The sequence below is a fragment of the Ptychodera flava genome, chromosome 7 (assembly GCF_041260155.1).
Source record: "Ptychodera flava strain L36383 chromosome 7, AS_Pfla_20210202, whole genome shotgun sequence".
Taxonomy (NCBI): domain Eukaryota; kingdom Metazoa; phylum Hemichordata; class Enteropneusta; family Ptychoderidae; genus Ptychodera; species Ptychodera flava.
Window position 1 is genome coordinate 29,565,243 of NC_091934.1, and position 24,223 is coordinate 29,589,465.

At 38.8% G+C, this 24,223-nt stretch overlaps 1 long non-coding RNA gene across 1 annotated transcript; it reads left to right on the forward strand.

Moving 5' to 3' along the window:
• The first annotated feature begins 387 nt into the window (after positions 1–387).
• On the forward strand, positions 388–14,739 carry LOC139136190 (uncharacterized). The gene is made up of 2 exons (XR_011553143.1): positions 388–471; positions 14,180–14,739. It is a non-coding gene; the product is annotated as an uncharacterized lncRNA (long non-coding RNA).
• The last annotated feature ends 9,484 nt before the right edge of the window (positions 14,740–24,223 follow it).

Below are 24,223 nucleotides of genomic sequence, written 5' to 3' on the forward strand. Positions count from 1 at the left end.
CAGCACAGTGTACATGATAGAGAATTGTAGGTCGCAGCATAATTTAACTCTAATTCACAGGGTTTTGATTCACCACTAGTAACGTTGTGAAGTACTGAATGTTTAGAAGTATACTTTTTGTTAAAAATTTAAAATCATCTCTCCTTTTTCCCTGCGCTGACGTAAAGGTTTTTGAGGGCAAATGTTAAATATCGTCCAATAACACCAAATGTTATTGTACTCAGCCACAAAGTTATCCTCTGATACTGAAACTTACTGTACAACGAAACTCAATAGGTTACAGAAGCAGGTGTATAATAATCAATCACATGAGGGGAGCCACTTGTGCACTATGAATCTTAGTCTTATGTATAGATAGAGTAGAATACAGATTTTACCATTTTCCTGATTGTTAAACAGGCATCAAATCTTGGGTTCTCAAGAGTGTCTTTTGGGAAAAACTGCAGTTGGACAAATGGTTATGGTTTTGACGTAAGTATTGCTTGTTGAAAAAATTTGTTACGGTAATTCAGTGCAATTAGTAAAGGCACATTAGCTGTAAGTTTTAGCAATTTTCAATCTTCATTGTTGTGTGTACAAACTGCAGTTTCGATAGCAATATAACAGTCTCTTGAATACCAATATTGTGCCTGACAATGTACTGTGTACATGTTTAACAACCATTGTTGTTGTTGACAAATGAATTCTATACACCATTTGCGCCTGTCGCCAGGGGGTATGGAACTAATGGCAAAATTTCACCAGAAGTGTGGTAAAACATAGGACGACTTCCTATACTTTAACACAGAAAGGTGCGATTTTCGAGCAAAAAAGTGAGTGAAATACGAAGTGCAATATTTATGCTACAACAAGATGGTGCATGACACTAGCTCTGGTAAGTGTTCATGTGCATTGTTTAGCTCCGTAATATTTTATAACAGTTACTGTAGATATCGGCGAAAATATAAGTCAACAAAGTATGAATTCGTTAAAATCTTGAATTTTTCACACTGTGATTCTGAAGATTTTGACATACTAGCTATGTTACGCCGCCTTATGTTGAACACAGTAAACACAGTGTTGAACACAGTCTACAACTCGCCCGCTTCGCGTGCCAAAAATCACCGATATCTACAGGTATAAAATATTACTGTGCTAAACAATGCACACAAACCACTTACTAAGCTCGTCCATGCACCACTAGGTGTTTCTTGTTGTAGCATAAATATTCACTTTGTATTTTCTTTTTTCGCTCGAAAATCGCACCTTTCCGTGTTAAAGTATATGAGTCATGGTAAGTTTTACTGCGCTTCCGATTAGTAATTTCCCATAATTCCACGTCCCCTCGCGACAGGCGCAAAGGGTGTATTCAGACTGAAATTTGATTTTCAACAATAACAATACACATGACATGGGTTGATAATGTATGTTGGACATTCATCATGCCTTAAGAAGTAGAACAAGATACTGCAATTTATTGCACAAAATAACTACTTGGAAATTGCCAAAAATTACAGCTGATTGAGCTTTCAACATTCTGGATTTGATTTCTGTCAGATTCAGTAAAGGACTTCTATGTAACACTAAACTGGAAAACTCTTACAACCCTGTAACATGTACCTTCTGAGGGCTGGTTCATGGAGTACACACAGTTGTGCCAGTCCTGAGAAGCGACAGAGACTACCAGCTATTAAAATAATATCCCCAGTATAGCATAGTCAGAAAAACAGTACATGCAACATGGGTTTGAAAAATGAACTTGAACATTTGCTTCCATGTCACCCTGTAGAAGCAACGTGTACAGTTCTGTATGGGGAAAATTTCAAAATAACTGGTACATGAATGCAGGTATGTAGGAGTATCTAAAACTATACACTCCGAGTTCCAAAACTGAGTCGGACTTGCAAGTCCGAGTACTCGGACTTGCTTACTCCGAGTAACACTGCTTACTTGGACCTGTATACTCCGAGTACATGGCCTACTCGGACTTGAATACGCAAAGTAATACGTGTTCCTATAAATGCATATTTTGCCATGCCGGACAAGAAACGATCTGTCGAAAAAAGTATTTTATTACTCACAGAGTTTATGGCTAGCACGGATCGATATGTCGAAAATCTGCTCTTTTGAAAAAAAAAATCCATTTTCACGATGTCTTGTAATCTGTTGCGCCATGTAATTTAACCACGGTCCCTCCACAAGGAGGGACCGGGACCGTGATTTTACCCTCGTAATTTTACCCTCAGAAAGCTACTGCCACGACCGGCAAATGCATGGTGACTCACACTCAGAATGTGACTTAAACGATATTAAAAAGGGGTTCTGTGTACAATACAAACAAAATGGGTCCTAAAATAGAGCCCTGTGGACACCAAAGCGAAGAGGTGACACATTGTGACTTACGGCCATCAATTGAAACAACACTGTGATCTATGGAACAGAAAGGATTTGAACCAGGAGAGCGCACAATCAGTGATTCCAAAAGAGTGCCCTTACCAAATCTGTTGACCGGAAAGTGCCCGGTATGTGCCCGGTTTGTGCCTGGTGCCCCTTTTCACTGCCTGGAAAGTGCCTTTTTAGTGTTTACTTTGATTTTTTAGCAAACACAAGTGACCGTAAACTGAATGTTTTTGACCGGAATGCGACCGGCATTAGGACTTAGTTTTTTTTTAACCAACTTTTATGACTGGAAAGCGACAGGCATTATGACTTAGCTTATTTTTAACCAACATTTATGCCCGGTTTATGCCTGGATTGCAAATGAAATAGAATTTCTTATTTTTTATGACCGGTTTGCGCCTGGTTTGTAAATGAAATTGAATTTGACCATTTGGGAATGCCCGATTTATGCCCGGATTGCAAATGAAACAGAATTTTACTCTTTAAGTGACCGATTTGTGCCTGGTTTGTGAATGAAATTGACTTTGACCATTTGGGAATGCCCGATTTATGCCGGATTGCAAATGAAACAGAATTTTACTCTTTAAGTGACCGGTTTGTGCCTGGTTTGTGAATGAAATTGATTTTGACCATTTGGGAATGCCCGATTTATGCCCGGATTGCAAATGAAACAGAATTTTACTCTTTAAGTGACCGGTTTGTGCTGGTTTGTGAATGAAATTGAATTTGACCATTTGGGAATGCCGATTTATGCCCGGATTGCAAATGAAACAGAATTTTACTCTTTAAGTGACGGTTTGTGCCTGGTTTGTGAATGAATTGATTTTGACCGTTTGGGAATGCCCGGTTTATGCCTGGATTGCAAATGAAACAGAATTTGAGTATTTTTTATGACCAGTTTGGCCTGGTTTGTGAATGAAATAGAATTTGATCATTCGGAATGCCTGGGAATGGCTGGTGCAAATGAAATGGAATTTGACTCTTAATAGGTGACTGCTTTGCACCTGTTTTCAAATAAAATAAAATTTGAATATTTTCCCTTACTGAAGATTATTTCTACAGCAAGTTTGCAGCAAATACGCAGCAAGCATAGCTTGCAGGAAGGAGTTGCAGAAGTTTACAGCTAGCTATGACCCTCCCGCAAACCCTTAGATCAATTTGCAGCCAATTTGCAGTAAACGGCTAAGTTGCTGCAAATTTGCTGCAAACAAGATTATTGCTGCAAATATGCAGCAACACATGCTGGACATATTGCAAACTATTGCATTCCAATGGAGTACAGTGAACCATTGCAGTTTGTGACAGTTCATACTCAAGAAAACAAAACTGACGTTTCATTTATATTTTATATTTATGTATTTTTATAACAGACAATGCACATATAAATTATAATAACTGGTAGATAATGTACAGCTTTTAAAGCACAGTTCAGCTGGTGAAAGCAACAATCTGGTCGGGTAAATTATGGTTGGATCGACAACTGAACTTTAGGAAAACAATTTTTAAATCAGGGACTTGTCTGTCTTGCAAGTTAAAACCCTGTATTTTCTGTGAATGATACCAAAATGCAAGCAGTTTCGAACGAAATGTGCATCTGATCATGCTGATGATCTGTGTAAGGACGCGTAGATTTGTTACTGCAAATCTGTACCATAAAAGTAACGAGAGATGAGAACTTTTCAATGTAGAAACATGCCCCAAGTAAATGTCAATGTTGGTATTAGCATACCTCCATGGTATAAGCAAGGACCCGCTACTACCTTAGCACTGCGTACAGGTCTGTGTGTTCCCGGCGTTACACGGCCTGTAACGCCGGGAACACACAGACCTGTACGCAGGGCTACTACTACCTCAGAGCAGGGCCGTGCTTCAAGCAGAATACGGTACGTGCGTCCCGACGTGCGTACAGTGCCCTATGTACAGTCTGTGTCCCGTCATCGTGAACAAAATCTCGCCTTCTGATGACATTGATGTGAAGGCTTTTGTCCATGTTTTCAGCGATAGAGTTAGATTGCCGAGCACAAATTTGAGGTTTAAGGATTACACTCCATCCCGAGCCGCTGTACGAAATCCAATATGCTACCTTGCTAACTTTCAACGTGTCCTATTACTGTTAGCCAGCTATGAGCAGCGAGCGATGAGCAGCCCAGCCGACATGTTTACACACGAGGTCACGCACGCTGGAGGTCACGGTTCATCAAGATCAGTTCGCGCATTGATATTGATTCTTTGTGCTGAAAGAAATTTTACTCTCTTTTGAGTCTTTCTATGGTAAAAGTATCCATTTTCATTAAACTTATAAATTAAATTCTATATCAAGTATGAAACATAACGGATTGGTGCAGATGTAGAGTCAACTCCAGCGTTTCAAAACGGGACTACATTATCAATCGCGTAATAATTTATAGATCGCACTTCCGTGAACGTCATGAGGCTTGATCGGCGCGAAGTTAGATTTTAGTACCGTCGGCTGTGTACTTGTGATCAGGGAGTTATCTAGTGGACAATTTCGTGATCTTTCTATGGAATCGCCAGTCAAATGATGTCATATTGTTGCAAAAACGTGTATACAGTACCAGGGACAGACAAAGTTCTAAATTTGTGAACGCGAACAGCAGTAAAGATGCCGACTATATTTTCTATGTACACACGGTAAACACGATAACATTGTAGCCCAGGAATATTTTTATTTGATATTTTGATATCATCAAGAAATGTCTGGTGATGTTCACTATTACATCATTAAACTGGAGGAATCTGCAGAAATATTAATGTGATGATTTGAAATGGATATGCTTACTGCAACTACTGTTGATAATTTCCCTTTGCCATGACTGTTAATAAAATTAATTTAAAGCAGACAGTCAGCTAAATGCCATTAATTGGAAAGCACCAAGAAATTACCTTTTATCTAAGATTGTACCTATTAGACCTCCCTAGGTGGTTTCTTTTGAACCATAATTGTGTACTTAAGGGGTCTTCATTCATGACATCACATAAGATGACCCAGATTTGACCTTTCAGAAAACCTCAAGTTTTTCTCCTTTTCCTTTGTATTCTGACTCTGTTTGTGAAAGTTTCCTTTGAAATAATGGTTTTTACTATCAAACTGAGTAATTGCAGGCCAAATTTTGATTCAAGCAAAGTAGGTATAACTTTTACTAAGGGACCGTTCAGTTTTTACGGCCTGGGGGGGCCGGCAAAATCTTGTCGCCGGTGTTCAAAAAAATATAGACCCCCTGCATTTTTCGCGAAAAAATGATGCCCCCCCTTTGTCAGACGAAAAAATTTGATGACCGCCCCCCCCCCCCCCCCCCGCTGAAAAATAACCAAACCCATATGTCAAATTTACCCGCACGTTTGGATTTGAACTCCGGTACGCGGCGACTTTATTCGTGTAGCAGAGATGCCAGTGCACAAACTTCTCAGCCACATCCATGCAAACGTCTGTTAATTAGGACGACTGTAAGGCAATTTTGAACTTCATTTCCATAGACAACTAATGTCCATGGACATTGTATAAAGTAAACTTTATTGGAGTGGTTCGCCAAAGGCAGCCCTCCGGTTAAGAGGGTCATGGGCCATTACGTAAAGTCAACTTTATTCTAGTGGGCAACCAAAGGTGGCCCACTGGTAAAAAGAGGGTCGATCATGGCCATTGCACGAAGTAAACTTTACTGAACAGGGCCGCTGAAGGCGTCCGGCCGTTAAGATGGTCATGGGGTATTACAATAAAGTCAATTTATTGTAGTGGGCCGCCACAGGCGGCCGCCGGTAAAGAGGGTCGATCATGGCCATTGCATGAAGTAACCCTAATTGGTAGTGGGCCGCAAAGGTGTCTGCCCGTTAAGAGGGTCATGGGTAATACATAAAGTATATTTATTGTAGTGGGCCGCCGAAGGCGGCCCGCCGGTAAAGAGGGTCGATCATGGCCATGGCATAAAGTGAACTTTATTGTAGGTATTATGTTTTTGAAAATGTGGTGACCCCCCCTTTCCTACCAGTGAAAAAGTGATGACCCCCCCTTTGCGGATTCCAAAATTATGATGACCCCCCCCCCCTGGATTTTGGCCCCCCCCCCCCCGGCCGTAAAAACTGAACGGTCCCTAAAAAAAGGACGACTGGTACGGCGCGGGATCACAGAGGCAAAGCCAAGCCTAGTGTACATGGTCGTTATACGTCCATGATGTACTGTACCACGGTCCGTCCATGAGGGACTGAGAGGGACCTGATTGCAGTATCGAACAGCAACAATGTTTGCTTCACGTACCAGGGAATTTGTAACTTTGTAGAAAGGAGATTAAAGTGTTCAATACATTGTAGCTTTGTAGGAAGGAGGGTGAAATTGTTTCAACACCTTACAACATTTTATAGTAAGCTGTAGTTTTATGTTGAGGAGGCATCGTGACATGATTTCATGAGAAGAAAAAAACATAAGAGCGTGAGACGTCAATATTTTGCCATTTTGTAACCAAGCAGAACAGAGCTATTTATCGGCGGCCATATCAAAAGCGGTACACTCAAAGAACTAGAGAGTGGCAGCGCGTAGTACAGTGGCCTCATTGAAATTCACTTGTCCGTCGGGCTGGGAGAATGTTGTTTTCACTTGCCGGACTCAAAATTCACTTGTCACGGGCGAATTTTCGAGCCCTGCCACAATTTAAATTTAAACTTTTTTTCTCTGTTGTCTTTTTTATATGAAACAATAACTTTATTTGCGCTGACCATTGTTTCTTGTGAAGCTGGTATTTCAGAGCTTAGTTGGATAAAACACATCTTGTGCTGTCCACAATCGGCCTTAAGATTTGTCAGGTTTTCATTCTTAACTGTGTCACTGACATTAGCCATGTCTACACACGTGATTTTACAACATCTGTGTACATATCTGTCACTGATCTGAACTTATTATATTGTTGCAGAAGATAAAATGATGAAACTTGTACAATACAAGAAATTTTGCTGTCGCTTAATGTTTTTGCTTCTTTTGTTTTCAGTATCTCTCATCTATTTAATAATGTATTTAGTTTTCTTTCTGTTGCTGAATTAGTAAAAGTTTATTCCGGAGCTGACTACTGTGGAATCATGCCAACTTAATCTTATGAAGGAAATTTTGCGTGTGTAGTTTCAGCAAAGGTGCAGTAACATGCAAAATAATTTGCCGGGCGCTTTCCAGTCATAGGAAAACAAACGGGCACCAGTTTTCTTTTCCATTACCAGGCACTTTCCGGTCACCAACAAAAAAACGGGCATAAGCCGTGCGCCCGTTTTATGACCGTTTTTGGCCATAACCATGCACTTTCCGGTCATAAAAACGGGCATAAAACGGGCGCCATTTTTGTTTTCCAATACCAGGCACTTTCCGGTCACCAACGCAAAACCGGACATAAGTCGTGCGCCCGTTTTCTGACCGTTTTTGGCCATAACCGGGCACTTTCCGGTCATATAAAAAAAACGGGCATAAAACAGGCGCCATTTTTGTTTTCCAATACCAGGCACTTTCTGGTCACCAACGCAAAACCGGGCATAAAGCGTGCGCCTGTTTTCTGACCGTGTTTGGCCATAACCGGGCACTTTCTGGTCACAGAAACAAATGGATGACCGTTTTATGACCGTTTTTTTTGCCACAACCGGTCATCTTCCAGTCACCATTATAAACTTTATTTTTTACATGGGCACTGAACGGCGCCCGGTTAGAGGCCGTTTTGGCCATAACCTGCCGCAAACCGGGCAATATAATACCAGGCACAAAACGGGTACTTTCCGGTCAGCAGATTTGGTAAGGGTGTTCAAGTCGATGAGGAGAATTTCATGATCTAAAGTGTTGAATGCAGCAGAGAGGTCTAACAAAGTCAAAATGCTAATTTCACCCCTGTCTAGTGCAGTGAGGAGATCGTTAACAATTCTAAGGAGGGCCGTTTCTGTGCTATGATGTGGTCTATAGGCTGACTGAAGTGGATTCAACAATTTGTTTGAAATAAGATGCATTGGTTATTTAACTGCATAAGAATAATTCGTTCTATGATTTTCGAAAGGAAGGGCAAATTTGAGACGGGTCGATAATTCTTTAAATCATCTGGGTCAAGAGATGGTTTCTTAAGCAAGGGCTTTACAAGAGCAGTTTTATAGATGTCTGGAAAATTACCTGAATTGAGAGAATTGTTAATGACTTTGGTGATGGTGGGTGATAAGATGTCTAAATATTCAACTAAGAGACTGGTGGGCATATCATCAAGGTCACAACTTTTGGCAGGAGACCTTAGTATGATGCGTTTCACTACGTCATCAGAAACTGGTTTAAACGACTGAGACTTTCTCCATGAAAGCAAGATTCAGTACACATGAGTGGGGGAGAATCGGCACGATCAAGGTTTGCTCTGATGGTTTTAATTTTGCTGTCAAAGTATTCACAGAAGCGATATGGGAGGTCAATGGCAAGGTATATGGTAGGAAGAGGAGAGGGTTTCTTGTTGCCAAGTAAATCATGTGTAACACTGAACAATTGCTTGCATGTTTGAATGTTGTTGATTTTGCAACTATAGTAGTTAGTTTTAGCTTCATGAACAATATTTGTCACGGTTTTCTTAGCATGGGTATATAATAATAAGTGATCATGTCGTGTTTGTAAAACGAATCAATGTAATGGCAAGAAAATGCCCTAAAAATCTTAAAAGTTGACGAAGATTTACTAACGATCAATTGCAAATGCACAGAAATGTTTTACTCCGTATATGTACCGTTTCACTACCAGGTATCACCACAGCAATCTGATATTGTTTTAGTTTTACTTGACCCAATTTGGTTTTATTTCTGTTTTACCATCGATACTAAAATCAAACATACAAGCAAATGGCGTTTATTTCACTATTTGACATTAGTTTGTGAGACTCGCATTTGTTTATGTGCCTTGTGCTCCTAGATCGATATGCATTGTGCTGAAGTTAGTGTGTAGGTGACGGCCGCTCACGTTCTAGTTGTACTTTTATGGTTGACGTATGTGTAGTAATATTGGTCATGTGCTGGGGTTCGATCATGGCAGTTAGTTCAAATCACGCGGACGCCCTTACCAACATTGAACCTTGCCGTTAAGAGCATGAAGGTGGTTTTACATATCCTTGAAGCCGTCCATAGTCACAATTTAGGTCTCCTATTGATTTTGACTGGGGATTTACAGTCATCGAAAAAAAATGAAAAAAAAGTAAAAGATACAAATAATGTCCCTTTAATCTACTCAGTACAGTATGTACGTACAGTATGTACATGTAGCATTGTTATTGCTGAAAATTTCATTTAGGGCTGGACAAGAATTCATTTGTCAATTATAAAAATGATCAAATATACAGGCTGTGTTTACAAACATAATACTTGCATTTTAGTATGCTGTGGAAAGTAGGCCAAGAAACTGTAGTTGATAAACAGTACTGAAATACTGAAGAAGTAGCCAAAAGTTACAGTTAATGGAGCTCATTTACTTATTTCAAAATACATACATGTGAATTATACATCAATGATGAGGGTTGCATAGCCAGAGTGATACAATATATGCGTTCTCAAAGGGCTTATCCTAATGGAAGAAACGGAATTGAACGGAACGGAACAGAAGGAAGGCCATACAAAATGGAAATTTGTTTCTATTTTTTTGCGATGCGTGTGCGGCAGTATAGCGTACATTCAAGTTTGCTTGCGTATACTTTGCTTTAATGAAATAAAATTTTAAAACATCGTAAACCTACTGCCCATCGACGACGATTAGTTTAATATAAAGGAAAAATGAGGGCAACTCCACACATCGGCTCTACCAAGTTTGTTAATATTACGATATGGTGAATAAAAGGATCATTGCATTTATTTTGTGTGGAATACATGGCGAGACACCGGTGAATCGATAGTGCTTTGACCCTAGTCATGTGATCTGGGTCCCTGGTAAACCGGTTTGTTGATTGAGTGATTCGTCTTAACGGTGTTTCGGAACAAAAAATGGGGTTCCTTCATCAGTCGCTCTCTTGTTTTGTATCCCCTCCGCTTGATTGTGTGATAAAGTCATCTTCGTCCTCAAAGAGGAGAAGCCAGATTCGTTATTGAGAGAGTTAGCCACTATTGACTGACTCTATAGTGAGCGATCCGGTGTGTGGTGTCATATTATAATTAACATGACCCAGCATCGACCGGAGTTTCTGGACGCTTATACGGATATTTGTTTAGGGCATATTTTGAGCGTTGCTAGTGCTCGTTATGTTAACAGTAAATGTTGTACTAATCTGACAACGATTAGCTTGTTTTAGGCATTTAAATCGATTATCCGAACTTTTGGTTTTGTGTCAATTTTTCATGGACTTTTTAATAGATTTCGGGTCGATATTGGTGCCTGCTTTCTGGTGTTTGAAAAGCATGTTGTGAAGGGCTGTTTCGAGAAATAAATCTTATTTCTCTGTGTTTAGCCATTCCCAGGTTTCATGGTTTCGTTAACAATATTTGTTGTAAACGGCCTTTGAAATCAGTTTGTATTGATTTATATAATTCATGCCGCCGACTTTGATTAGTTATATGGCAGCTTCCTCAGTTTTTGATTTTCTTTGCCAGATGATGTTTTTTGTTTGCTCAGCAATCTTTTTAGTTTGGTGGATTGTAGTACCAATTCGATGACAGATTGCATCTTGGTTTTATACAACTAGTTGTGTTGTAAAATAGAGACAAATTAAGCAAAAACAAAAAAATTCAGAGTCCCGTTGTTAAAACCGCTAGTGTGAAACTTTTAACTGTTTGAGCGATGTGGGCAAAGTGTGTTTGAATTAACTCACCGGACTTTTCGGTTGTCGTTCCGGATATCAACGGAATATACTTACTCCTTCACATGTAGGTCAAAGTTACATAACGAACTATGATTTTGTAAGGATTTGTTTTAGATGCTCGTTTTATAGACCATGAGGAGTGTCGTTAGAAAACGACTCGAGGGTTGATCCCAGAAGTAAGCTCAGCTGCAGTGATTGTTTGTTCACTCTGCTGTGTTGATAGAGTCCTTCCCTTATGTGCTCAGTTTAAGCGAGCAGACCGTACATACAGAGACATCGCTATCTGTGCTCGTCTCAGACTGGTTTGACAAGACTTTGAGCTTGTTCTATTTGTAGCAAGGCAGGATGTGATTACAGGTTTGAGTAAATTCACATTACGTCAACGTCAAAGTAGACCGTTATTTGAAAGGTTAATTGGTTTCAGGCACTAAACTTTGATGAAGTTTATTTTGTCCCAATGGTTTCCGTGTAAGAGCCATGGTTAAAATATGTATATATTTTGTACACAAAGATAATGGTTGAAATAATCCATGTTTTTGCTGGTTTTTTACTGGCGTTACATATGAGGTAGTGAGGTATGTACGACCCCAAATGAATAAGAAATAGGAGTGATTCTGAGCCTCCGTTAAATCAGTTCATAGAAGAGTCAAAGTGCGATCACGTTTGCGACTGTAATTGAGACTCGCATTTCGCTCGGGGATGTATATTTGCGAGTGAATTTGAGACCGTGTCTGAGACTCTCATTTAACGTACAAACAGCAAGTGCGACTGTTCTTGCGACTGTCATGTGACTGACTCACTTCCTGACGTAATGTGGAAGGTCCGTCGTTCGCGTGGCATCGGCACAGGCTGGAGAACCTGCCAGCTCAAAAGTTCACCCTTGTTCAGCTCAAAAGACATGACGAATATTGGAATGTTTCACAACAGTCTGAACGGACGAGTGGGATCTTATCGAAGCTAAAATGTAACCGCGCGAGCTTTTATAGAAATTACTCATCTATTCATTTTGATTTTATAATATACATACTTTCCTAAAACAACATGCAAGTTAACACCTTTTGGCGCATCCAAAGATCAGTTTTGCCGGGGACTGAGTGTTCGGCAAAACACAAACATGAAGGCATTACGTGGGGTAGTGACTGTGTTTCACAAGTTTTGATCGTTTTTTTGATTTGCAATTGTCTCGGACGTGTCGGAATTGCGGTGATTGAGTTACTTTCCATCAAAGACGAATGGGGTGCGGGATTGCTGGATAATAAAGGTCTGTAAGATGTCAATCAAAAAAGGACGCGATACAGGTGTGAATCGGTAAACGTTTGCGATGTAAACATGTTAGATACGGCACAGCATTGTAATTAGGCCGAAGTAATTAATTTTTTTTTTTGCGTCCACTCTAAATGGGAAAAGGTACGCGCCTAAGCAGCTGAAAAACACACACAAGAAAATTAACACAATGTAATTTGATTGCCGCAAATAAACAATTGTAATAAAATTTTAGTTCAGAAAAGCTAAGCGGTCATGTCCTAAAATTTCCTATTCAAATACATTGTGTGTGTTTTTCATGAAAACCTTAAAAACCTACGCGGGTGGGGACGCAAAACAAAGAATTTAATTACTTTGGCCTTAGGAGCGACCGCAGTGCAGACCCGCAAGCACAGGCGCTTTGTAGCTTGGTAGTCTGTTAAATAGATCGATTTTCGGCTCGATCTATCGATCCCGTAGTCGATATGCCCACGACTGCAACCTAAACACTCATTTAGGTTGCAGTTCGGGCATGTCGACTACGTGATAGATAGATCGAGCCGAAAAGCAACCTATTTAGCAGACTACCCAGTTCGAGCGCCTGTGCCCGCTGGTATGTCACTGAAGCCAATGGCGCGTTCTTGCGTAGACGCTGTACCAAGAAACGCCGCCATTTCTAATCGTTTCTTCCACAGAACTGTCATGTAAAGTTCAGATTCAAGTTCTTTTAGATTTTGCTGTCGTGAAAAGTATTATTATTATCGTCTTGCCGTTTTAAAATATTTTTGAGGACCTAAACGACATCGTGTGTTGCTCCATTGCCATGGAATCCGATGTCAAGGAAAAGCGGTGACTTTTTCAAGTTGAATGAAATTTCCTTTCTGTTTGCATTAGTCAATTAATCGAAATACTTTTGTTCACAATTGATTAAACTATAGACAGTGTTTACTGTAATGAATGAGAGTCTCAGATATAATCGCAAATGAGGTCGCATTTAGTATCTTCTTCAATTTGAGAGTCTCAGATTCAGTCTCACTTCCTGTTTATAAGGGGTCGTAGATACCTGAGGTAGTCGATGGATACCCGGGTGGGTATCTCGTGTTTGCTAGCCTCGATCGACTTAGATCACACACGGTCTTTTCATAAATGGAGTGTCCGTGCTTGTAACGTGACCTAAGAAAGCAGTCAATATGCAAGCAAACTTGATTGTACGCCATACTGTCACACACGCATCAAACAAAAAAACGAAAAAGAAAGAAAAAAATTTCCATTTTGTATGGCCTTGCGTTCTGTTCTCTTCCGTTCCGTTCCGTTTCTTTGATTAGGGTAAGCCTTCGAAGGCCTACTAAGAAGAAACAAATTTCCATTTTGTATGGCCTTCCGTTCCGTTCTCTTCCATTCCATTCCATTTCTTCGATTAGGGTAAGCCTTCTCAAGGCCTACTAACTTCTTTGCAAGTCTCAAAAGGACTTGGCACTGTGACTCTGATATATCTTGCCTTGTAATAAATTCATTTGATATTCTTGAATTGAAATTCATTATCATGAAATTCGCACCATAGTGTTACACATTTTTTGCCAGTGCACTATTGCAGCAAGCCTTTATGACATTGACAATAACTTGTAAGAGCTATCTTTGTCATGCTGTACAAATTCCCTAAGCATACCAGTAGCTAGGCCTTGCCCTCATTGTACTAGTAGCTCGGCACTAATTGTTTTACCAGGAGTAATCTTGTACCTACAATTTTGAATGTTTGCATGTATTATATCCAGGATGCTGGAAACTCACATTCTGTGGACGAGATGCAAAGCAGCAGCCCTATTTAGGTGTGCTCGTCTATGAAGAAGCAAGCAGTTTGTGTAGTTTCTTGAAGGTGTTATATTCTGCAGCATGGAAAGAGACAATGTTGTGCTAGGTTTGCTTAGGGGCCGTCGATAATAAAAGCTGACGCACAAGAAACGTAATTCCTTCGTTTTACTTGAAACCCCCTCCCTCCCCCCTCAAAACGAAAGTTCTTATGCGAAATCAATTTCGTATTATGATGCCGTTTCTGACAAACCCACACGCACCTCTCCGATCCGCATGCCCATGAAAAAATACCGGAAGGGCACAGTAATTAATAAATCTCCACTTTACGCGTTTCACTTTTTTAGACAGAGCAGTTTAATGTATTTCGCACGTAGGAAAATGTTTCACATACATGTTTCACGTTGAAAAAGCATACAAGTTTTTATTTCACATTCATGTCTTTTCGTTGTCTTTTCTGTCTCTGTATTTTGTGGTCATTCTGTTCTCGATGAACGCGAAGGTAGTTTTGCGTTCTCGCTGCAAAGTCGCACTTCGAAACAATAGAAAATCCTTATGCAATTTTGACGCACACAAAACGAAATGAGCTTTTACCCCCTCCCCCCCTAAACGAAAGAATTACGTTTGTCGTGTGTCAGCTTTTATTATCGACGGCCCCTTAGTCATGTAGGGTTTCAAAATTTGATTACATCAGATGTGTGAAAGGAACATTTCAATCTGTAGAGTACTTCTGGCTTGACAAAGCTGGGATGTGAAGTAATGGGCGGACAATTATGAGTAGTCTGTAGTGTACAGGGGATTTCCCAGTGTAACAGCTAGCAATTTTGCATCAGATGCATGAGTTAAACTTTATAACATCACTTTATGTTATCAGTATGATTTTACAAGTAGCATTCATAAGAATGTCATTCTTAGTATTCCCTTGTAAGTATAGATTTATTTACGTTGCAACGATTACTGTTTCATTTCTGTAAATTGCAATAAATTTTAGTCTGAAATTCATTTTGATGATTGTTGTTTATTTTTTAATGTAGCTTGCAGGATTTCTAACTACTTCAGCTGTTTTTTGTGTTTTAGATATTTTACAGTCCTGCTTCATGCCAGGAATTGCCAAGACGATTTGACCGGCTAACTCAGCTGTTAATTTTATGCAGGAAATTGTAATAACAATGCTTTGTCGAATGACTCAGGGCTTCGAGGGTTGGGCTTGTCTGTGCTAGGGGGGAGGAGTACCTTCCCGATGGTGATAAGTGGTGTCAATTAACTTGGATTAATGATGCCAGGGTGATACGCGTACATGTACGCGTGCGGTAGACACCTATGGTGGATTTCCTGTTGACCGGTCGCATGGCAGAGTTATGGGTACCTGGACTGAACCATTTTGGTTTTCGTGGGTGTCAGTGGTACTGTGACTATATAAATAAAGATGTACGGATATTGAGTGTATTTTCTTATTTTATGAGCGGCCAGTATTTCCCACAGCATATATCATGTGTATTTGCCCTGAAACAAATTCTTCGAGTAAAGCATTGCGAATATAACCGCATTACTCCAGCTCGACGTACCGTACACCTAAGTGTACCCCAATGCACCATGGAATCACCTTCTTTCGTTTGACAGAATCAATTTAAATTTTGCCAAACCATGAATATAGAATTTTCGAAATGACATATGACTGGAAGTTTGTCAGAGAGAAGAGTCCAATGCCTCCTCCCAAGTGTTTACACGACCGAAGGTGTGTGGTGAGTTGATATTGTAAGCTTATACTTTAAAAATGAGATACGTCGACGCGTCAGATGCGTCCGTCCTTTATATTGTTTATCTTTTTCCATTATTGTTTGTCAGATATGGAAATGTGAGAGCATCTTCGACATCAAAACTGAGTTTGGGCTTTCTTGTCAAAATTACACTCTGTGCTCTACGGAAGATGTCTTTGACGAGCCTGTTAAAGTTTTGTCTAAACATTTTGGCTGTTTGCAATTTGGGGCTTAGCTGTAATGTCTACCTGTTCTGTTGTTGTTGTTGTTGTTGTTGTTGTTGTTGTTGTTGGGGGGTGACAATGGCTGTGTTATTATCCCTGAAGTATATTTAATGATTTTCATAATTCTGGCGTCAAACCTCGAATACAAATTGCAGAGTACCTTGGCCAAAACCTCAGTGCCCGCTGTTGATATGCACTATATAATCATTGCATTGTTGATAGCCAGCCGAAACTACTCGTAACAAATCTCTTCAAAAAGACAAGTTGTCATCTTGTCAGTTATTGCCAAACAATTAAGCGTATTGTCTGCAGGGCAGAATGGATGTCTATATGTGAGTTAAAATTTGCAAGATCGGGGTGGAATAGGAGTTTCTTCACGGCTGTAGTCAGACTATCGGCTTACCCGTGAAAGTATCGAAAACAGGAGAAAAACAAAAAAAGGAAAACTGAAGAATACAAACAGCATAAAAACAAGCATCAGAGTTAAATAAATGTTTGGGTATTTCTGATAGAAAGAGTCGGGAAGTCCGTTTTATTGGGTCTATTTATCTTCGTGCAATTGGTTCCTAATGGTCTGAGACCAAAACTACCTGTACACTTTTGACACTTTCCTTTTCGTTCCCATAATGTAATTCAAACGAGTACAGTAGAGGTGATAACGACGGTTTCAAGGATGTCGGAAATCAAGTCCTACCGTGGTGGAAGGACGGCCTGGTTCATACAATCAAGGGGCAGATTTTGGGGGGCAGCTCATTAAAATATACCGGTACACCTGCCGGAGGACCTTGATGAAATACCTTCTCTCGAAAATTTGTCGTTACCGCAGAACATAAGCGTAAGATTGCATTTATCTTCTTTGACACAAAACGACAATTACCAAATTTATGCCCTGATATTTGTAGTGCCTATACAATAGAATGACGCACAGTCCTCTAGTGTAGTGGTGATCATGAGTATTGTAAGTTGTAGGGAAAGGAGTTCCCAAATGAACAGAGAGCATATGCAGTCAGGAGGGATTTTATCATTCATTGTCAAATCGGGGAAACACCATAAGTATTAGCGCCATATGTTTCTTTTTGTGTGTCCTTGTCGGGGTAAGCAGGAGCCTGGGAGGATAAACACTCCCGCGCTTGGTACTGCTTTGTACATTGGTCTCAGTGACTTCATACACAGCCGTATTTTTGGGGATGAAAACTCCGTTAATCGTCCCATCCTGCTAAGTTACCGCATTACCTTACTTATTGAATATCAGTCGCTCTCGGTACATTTGTTTTCAATAACGTTTTAAAATTAACTGATTTACTTGAGAAACGCACACTTTCGAAACGTGTTGTATGGTGATGTCACAATGTTGCTCAGAGCTCAGGACTGTGACCTCTGTAACAACCCTCTAAGCGCCCCTTTTTGTAATCACGGGAAAACATTATGATCTAAAATTTGAATAGGAATTCACCGTTGTAACATTCATACAGATTTCAATGAAACTGTTTATGCAACTATACCGGTACAACCCAAATTACCGTGCCTTCACTTTTGAATGGAGTGCACAGGTAGAACGACTGTATTTATATTGAATTTCGTTACTTAGAGGGCTTCAACCATCTAGTGTTTTCCTCCCCGGCATAGGGTACATGTATTGTAATTGACGATGGAACATGGCATTCATTTTATTCCAGAGAACCCTTAATTACACGTACACTTATGCACGATTCATACGTATACGTAGTTGCTATAGTTAATGGTAGTATATTTGGATAGATCGCCGATTGCTCCAAATAAGAAATGTAAAGGAATCGGTAACACTGTAAAGTTGTGGCTATTTGCTTCGCTGTAGACCAGACATGGAGATATAGCTCCATGGACTAGAAAACTGTAATTGATACTGTAATTGATACTGGATAGTGTTAACGGGGTCAATCAATAGTCAGATAATTGTCTATTTATAACTATTTTGGTGATTGGCAGGTTGCTTCCATCGACGTCATATGCAAAGCAGGCTTAAAACAAAAGTCTTTCGAAGATATTGACAACCAGCTAAAGGTTACTATGATGCGTAATGAGCCATCGCTACACAGAAATCCGTTCTGAAGGCCCTCTTATCCGGTCAAAACGTCTTGAGGTAACCTGTCATGTTGTGTTGCTTCATCACATAGACGACCCAATAGGCCACACCATTGGATGAAAATCCTCCCGTGTCTGCAAAATTTGAAGAAATCCTCCCATTTAAATTGTAAGGATGGTCAGAAATAATTATTCAACCCCCCACCCCCCGGCAATACGGTTCATATTGAACTGGTTTGTCAGCAAGCCATACAGAAGCCCAAGATTGGCATGCCTGCAAGCCAGCTTATAGCTTGTTGGTAAACAGAGGAAGTTCAGTTTTATGGCCTGGGGGTGCAAAATCTTGTCTCTGGTGTTCAAAAAAATATAGACCCCCTGCATTTTTCGTGAAAAAAAGATGACACCCCCCCTGCTTTGTCAAACGAACAATTTGATGCCCCCCCCCCCCCCCCCCCCCCCCCCCCCGCTGAAAAATAACAAAAAACCCACATGTCAAATTTACCCCACACGGTTCGTATTTGAACTGCGGTACACGGTGCACTTTATTCGTGTAGCAGAGATGCCATTGCACAAACTTCTCAGCCACATCGATATCCGTGCAAAAGTCTGTTAATTAGGATGACTGTAAGGCAATCTTTAACTTCATTTCCATAGACAACTTATGTCCATGGACATTGTATAAAGTATACTTTATTCGAGTGGTTCGCCAAAGGCAGCCCTCCGGTTAAGAGGGTCATGGGCCATTACGTAAAGTCAACATTATTCTAGTGGGCCATCAAAGGTGGCCTGCCGATCATGGCCATTGCATAAAGTAAACTGTACTGGACAGGGCCGCTGAAGGCGTCCGGCCGTTAAGATGGTCATGGGCTATTACATAAAGTCAATTTTTCGTAGTGGGCCGCCAAAGGCCCTTACCGAAATTTTAGGCCTCCCGCAAACTGTTACTGCAAATTTGCCGCACGCTTTGCAGTAAATTTGCAGCAAACTATTTGCAGCAAATATGCGGGTGGTTCATTTTCAGATGCAATTAGGTTTCTTCAATTCTTGTGAACTTGCTGCAAATATGCAGCAAACTCCCTGCCGCAATGTTGCTGCAAACTCTTTGCAGCAAATTTGCGGCACAATCCTTGCAGCAATCTTGCGGCAAATTTAATTAATTTGAATGTTACTGAAAATTTGCCACAAACTCCATACAGGAAATTATTTTGCATGTTGCAGCACATTTGCTGCAAATTACACATACAAAATTTCCTTAAGTTGGTATAATTACACAAAAGTCAGCTCTGGAATAAACTTTTATCAATTTCAGTTATAGTAAGAAAACTAAATACATTATAATCGACAAGAGACAAAGAAGTAACACAATTAAGTGACAGTAAATTTCTTGTATTGTACAACAAGTTTCAACATTTTATCTTCTCCAAAAATACAAGTTCAGTTCAAAAATGTACTCAGAAGTTGTAGAATAGTACTAAAATCTAACTTCGCGCCGATCAAGCCTCATGACGATAACAGAAGTGCGATCTATAAATCATTAAGCGATTGATAATGTAGTCCTGTTTTTAAACGCTGGAATTGACTCTACATCTGCACCAATCCGTTATATTTCATACTTAATATAGCATTTAATTTATTAGTTTAATGAAAATGGTTATTTTTTATCATAGAAAGACTAAAAAGAGAGTAACAATTCTTTCAGCACGAAGAATCAGTATCAATGCGCGAACTGACCTTGATGTACCGTGACCGGAGAGTGTAAAACATGTCGGCTGCATGCTCGCAGCTGATACACAGGACGTGTTGGACGTTGGTGAAGTAGCGCATTGAATTTTCGTACAGCGACTCGGGATGGATTGTAATCCTAAACTTCAAATTTGTGCTTGGCAATATAACTCTAACGCTGAAAACATGGACAAAAGCCTTTTACCTCGACCCATGTTATCAGAAGGCGAGATTTTGTTAGCGGCTCGATGGGACACAGACTGTAAGCTGCAGTGCATTGTACGTACGGTATATACTATATTAACGGGATATAGCTTGGAGCACAGCCACTACTCTGCTTGGAGGTAGTAGCCGGTCCTTGCTTAAACCAAACATTAGGTACAGATTTGCAGTAACAAAAGTCTACGGCGTGTCCTTACAGACCATCATCAGATGCACATTTGTTCGAAACTGTTTGCATTTTGGTATCATTCGCAGAAAATACAGGGTGTAACTTGCAAGACAGACAAGTCCCTATTTTAAAAAATTGTTTCCCTAAAAATTCAGTTTTCAATCAAACCATAATTGAACCGGATTGTCAAGCGGTACTTTTATTACATTATGTCACTACAGTATATACTATAGATGCACTCATATATCCATGCAATGCTTTCACCAGCATAACTGACGCTGTCCATTACCTAGCATTACCAGTTATTATAATTTAAAAAGTGGATTGTCTGTTATGAAATAAATGAACATAAAATATAAATGAAAGATTTGTGTTGCTTACATATGACTGGTCACGAAGTGCAATGGTAAACAGTGTGTAGCTTGTACTCCCTGGTAATGAAATAGTTTGCCGCAAATTTGCAGCAACTTAGTCGTTTACCGCAAATTTGCTGCAAACTGACTTAAGGTGGTTGGAAAGGCTCTTTTTGCACCAATTCTTTTCTCAGATTTAATGTCAAGTTTCAAGTGTTAGAATCAAGATATTTAGTTCAAATTTTCAGGATAACTCCCTTAGTTAATATTTTCTCCAAAGAATATAAAAATTGAATATTTGCAGCCATGATTTGAAATATGACACCAGTAAATATTAAAATTTAATTTTTCATATTTTTTTTACATATTTGAATTTAATAATAATTAGATGTTATTAATATTACCAAATTAGTTATAAATATGTTGACACTATTTATTGTAAGATTTTGTACGGCAGGATTTGTAAATAAAATGTGTTTTATGATTTTACATGGGTTTATATATCAAAAAATTGTTAAAAATTCTTTCAAATTTCAAAATGTGATTTTTCAAAAAGTACTTCAAATACAGGAAAATTGTGCCGTACAAATCTTATCAGTAACCTTGTTAATAGTCTGTAAAAATTCCATGTCCATATCTCATTTCAAAGTTGGATTAAATTGGTATACAATTATGTAGGAAAACTGTTATTCTGTCAAAAATGTTGAAAACAAGCCATATAGTCCAGTCAATCTACGAGATTTTGGCACCCAACCCACCACAAATTGCAACAGAATTTTTTTCTTCAGAATGCATTTTGGAGAGGTACCCAGAACAACATATCAAAAGTTTACTCGAATCTACCTTGGGGAAATATGTCTAATTTGCATAAATCAAATATGGCTGCCAGCCGTCCTACAAAATAACATAATTGGCCATATATCACATGTTAAACAAGCTATTTCAGTGATTTCAAAGTCTGACACTACTTATTTGGCACGGGGGATCATTTTGGAGATATAATGTTGTGTATAGGCAGTTCGTTAATTTGCATAATTCCAATATGGCGGCTAACATTCCTAAAAAATACAATTTTGGTCATATAGCACGTATTAAACAAGCTATTTCAGTGATTTCAAGGTTAAAAGTATATTTCTTTGGCACGGACAAACAATTTTGGAGATACAATGGTTTGAGTAGGCACTTTGTTAATTTGCATAAATCCAATATGGCGGCCAACCTACCTACAAAGTACGTTTGAGGTCATATACTACGTATTAAATAAGCTACTTCAGTGATTTTAAAGTTTAAATATATTTCTTGGGCATGAAGGAACACTTTTGGTGGTTCAATGTTTTAAAAAGACACTTTGATAATTTGCATAAATTAAATATGGCTGCCAAATTAATGTCCCATTGTTTAATAGGTTTTAATATAAATAAGATTCTGGTATAATTTTTAGCACTGCGAATCTATCAAGAAGGAACTGTTAAGTCCTCAGACATTTATTTTTAAAAAATGTGAAAAGTATGCTATAAATTAAGTTATAGTAACGATCCATTTGAGAATTAAAGTTTATTTTAATAGGTGTTTTGTGGTACCTGAATGTGTTAAAATACTCCATAAATATACTGTATTTTGAAAAAAAACGTGAAAGCGAATTGGCAGACTTACTTTTATGACTTAAAATGGATTTACATAAGTATATGCTGATGCGCTTTTACTATTGAGATGTAAGAAAGTCATGAGATTTTAATAATTTTGTGATTTTTTAATGTTCAGTGGGTTTTTATTTACAAAGACGTTTACAAAATCTTTAGTTTTTATTTATACTGAACTCCCTTCTTATCGACGAGTGCATCTTTAGAAGACCTCCTATATGATAGGCGATAGGCAAGGAGCCATCACTACAATAAACAAAATAGCGCTAATAAAATGCATATACAAAATAATTTGATCAAAAATAACAAAGGCCACAATACACACAAATTAAACTTAGCATTGTTGCAAACAATGTCAGACTCATAAAAATCTTATCAATACACAAACTTAAAAAAAATGAAGACTGCATGCTTAGCAAAGGCTTAAAATTCATTCAAACACCTGATCAGCCCAACAGAATCCAACTGTTACGCGATGCAAACATGTACATCTGGAAAAATGACACTTCGGTATATTATGAGACTTAAACAAATCATGAAATTCCCATTCATATTGAAATCAAAATGGACCTCACAGGACAACAGAAAACATAATGTTTAGAAAACTACTTGAAAGCTAAGTTACTGACATTTGTGAAAATCCCCTTTAAAAACCAAGGATCACATGATACTTACAGAACGCAAGGCATTGAAAATTCTATCTGAGAATAAGAAGATAGCAATTAAACATTTGATAGACATAGGAGAACAGCAGCTCTAGATGCTGATGATAACATAAGGAAATGTCAGCAACAAATGAGAGAGCAGCGATACTACACAAAGTTAACAACAGAAGGCACAAAACGAACAACAGAAGAAATAAACAACCTAACAACAAAATGTACGATAAAAACACATCGATTATCACATAAATATCTTAGTATATTAAACAGTAAATACAGACACCAATTTCATACCTCCTGCCAAAAATACACAAAACTCGATCACGAGGCATAAAGTTCAAACAACGCTCGATAAGTGGACTCTGAAGTCTTAACTTTTCACATTTCGAAACAAACGTGGAAATACAACAAAAATACATAACATACACAAACATATTTGTACAGAAAATTGAGAAAATCAAAGTTCTAAGCAATGCGACTTTGGTAACATTAGACGAAGAGTAAATGGAAGTACTAGTACATCACATAATGAAGCATTTGACTCAGTCAACAGGGCATTAAATCTGAAAACGTTACCAAACGATTACATGATCGGAAAACCACAAACAAAATATATGCAAGCCATGCTAGAAATAAATTATAGAAACAACAGGTTTGAATTTAACAATGAATTCTGAAAAAAAAATATTTGGGACGGTGCTGTATGGGATCTCCAGCTTCACAGGATATATAGCTGATATTGCATTTCACGATACAGAAATAAGAATAATACAGCAACATACGTAACAAATATCTTTTGGCTGACATTCTGAGATGGAATATTTCTTTATTCGAATGCAACACGAGCTCAATGAATTTAAATCGAACATCTTCAACAAAATGCATCAACTGTTAAACTTTCGGTTGAAACTCTTATCAAGAAATAACATATTCGGGCCAAATTATCTATTATAAAGGTCACCGACACAACAAAGAAAATTCTCGCCAGCGGAATACACAAAAGCAACTGATACAATCCAGTTAAAACACAGAAAGCCATGTCACGCTACGGCAACATTGAAGGGCTTCATTAAAAGTGAAACATTGGGGAACATTAGAACATGCAAAAACAAAAATGACTTTACACAGAAAGTGACATACTGTAGTGAAAAACGGACAAGACCGATGAAAAAACGGAAAATAGAACATGTCAAGCATTAA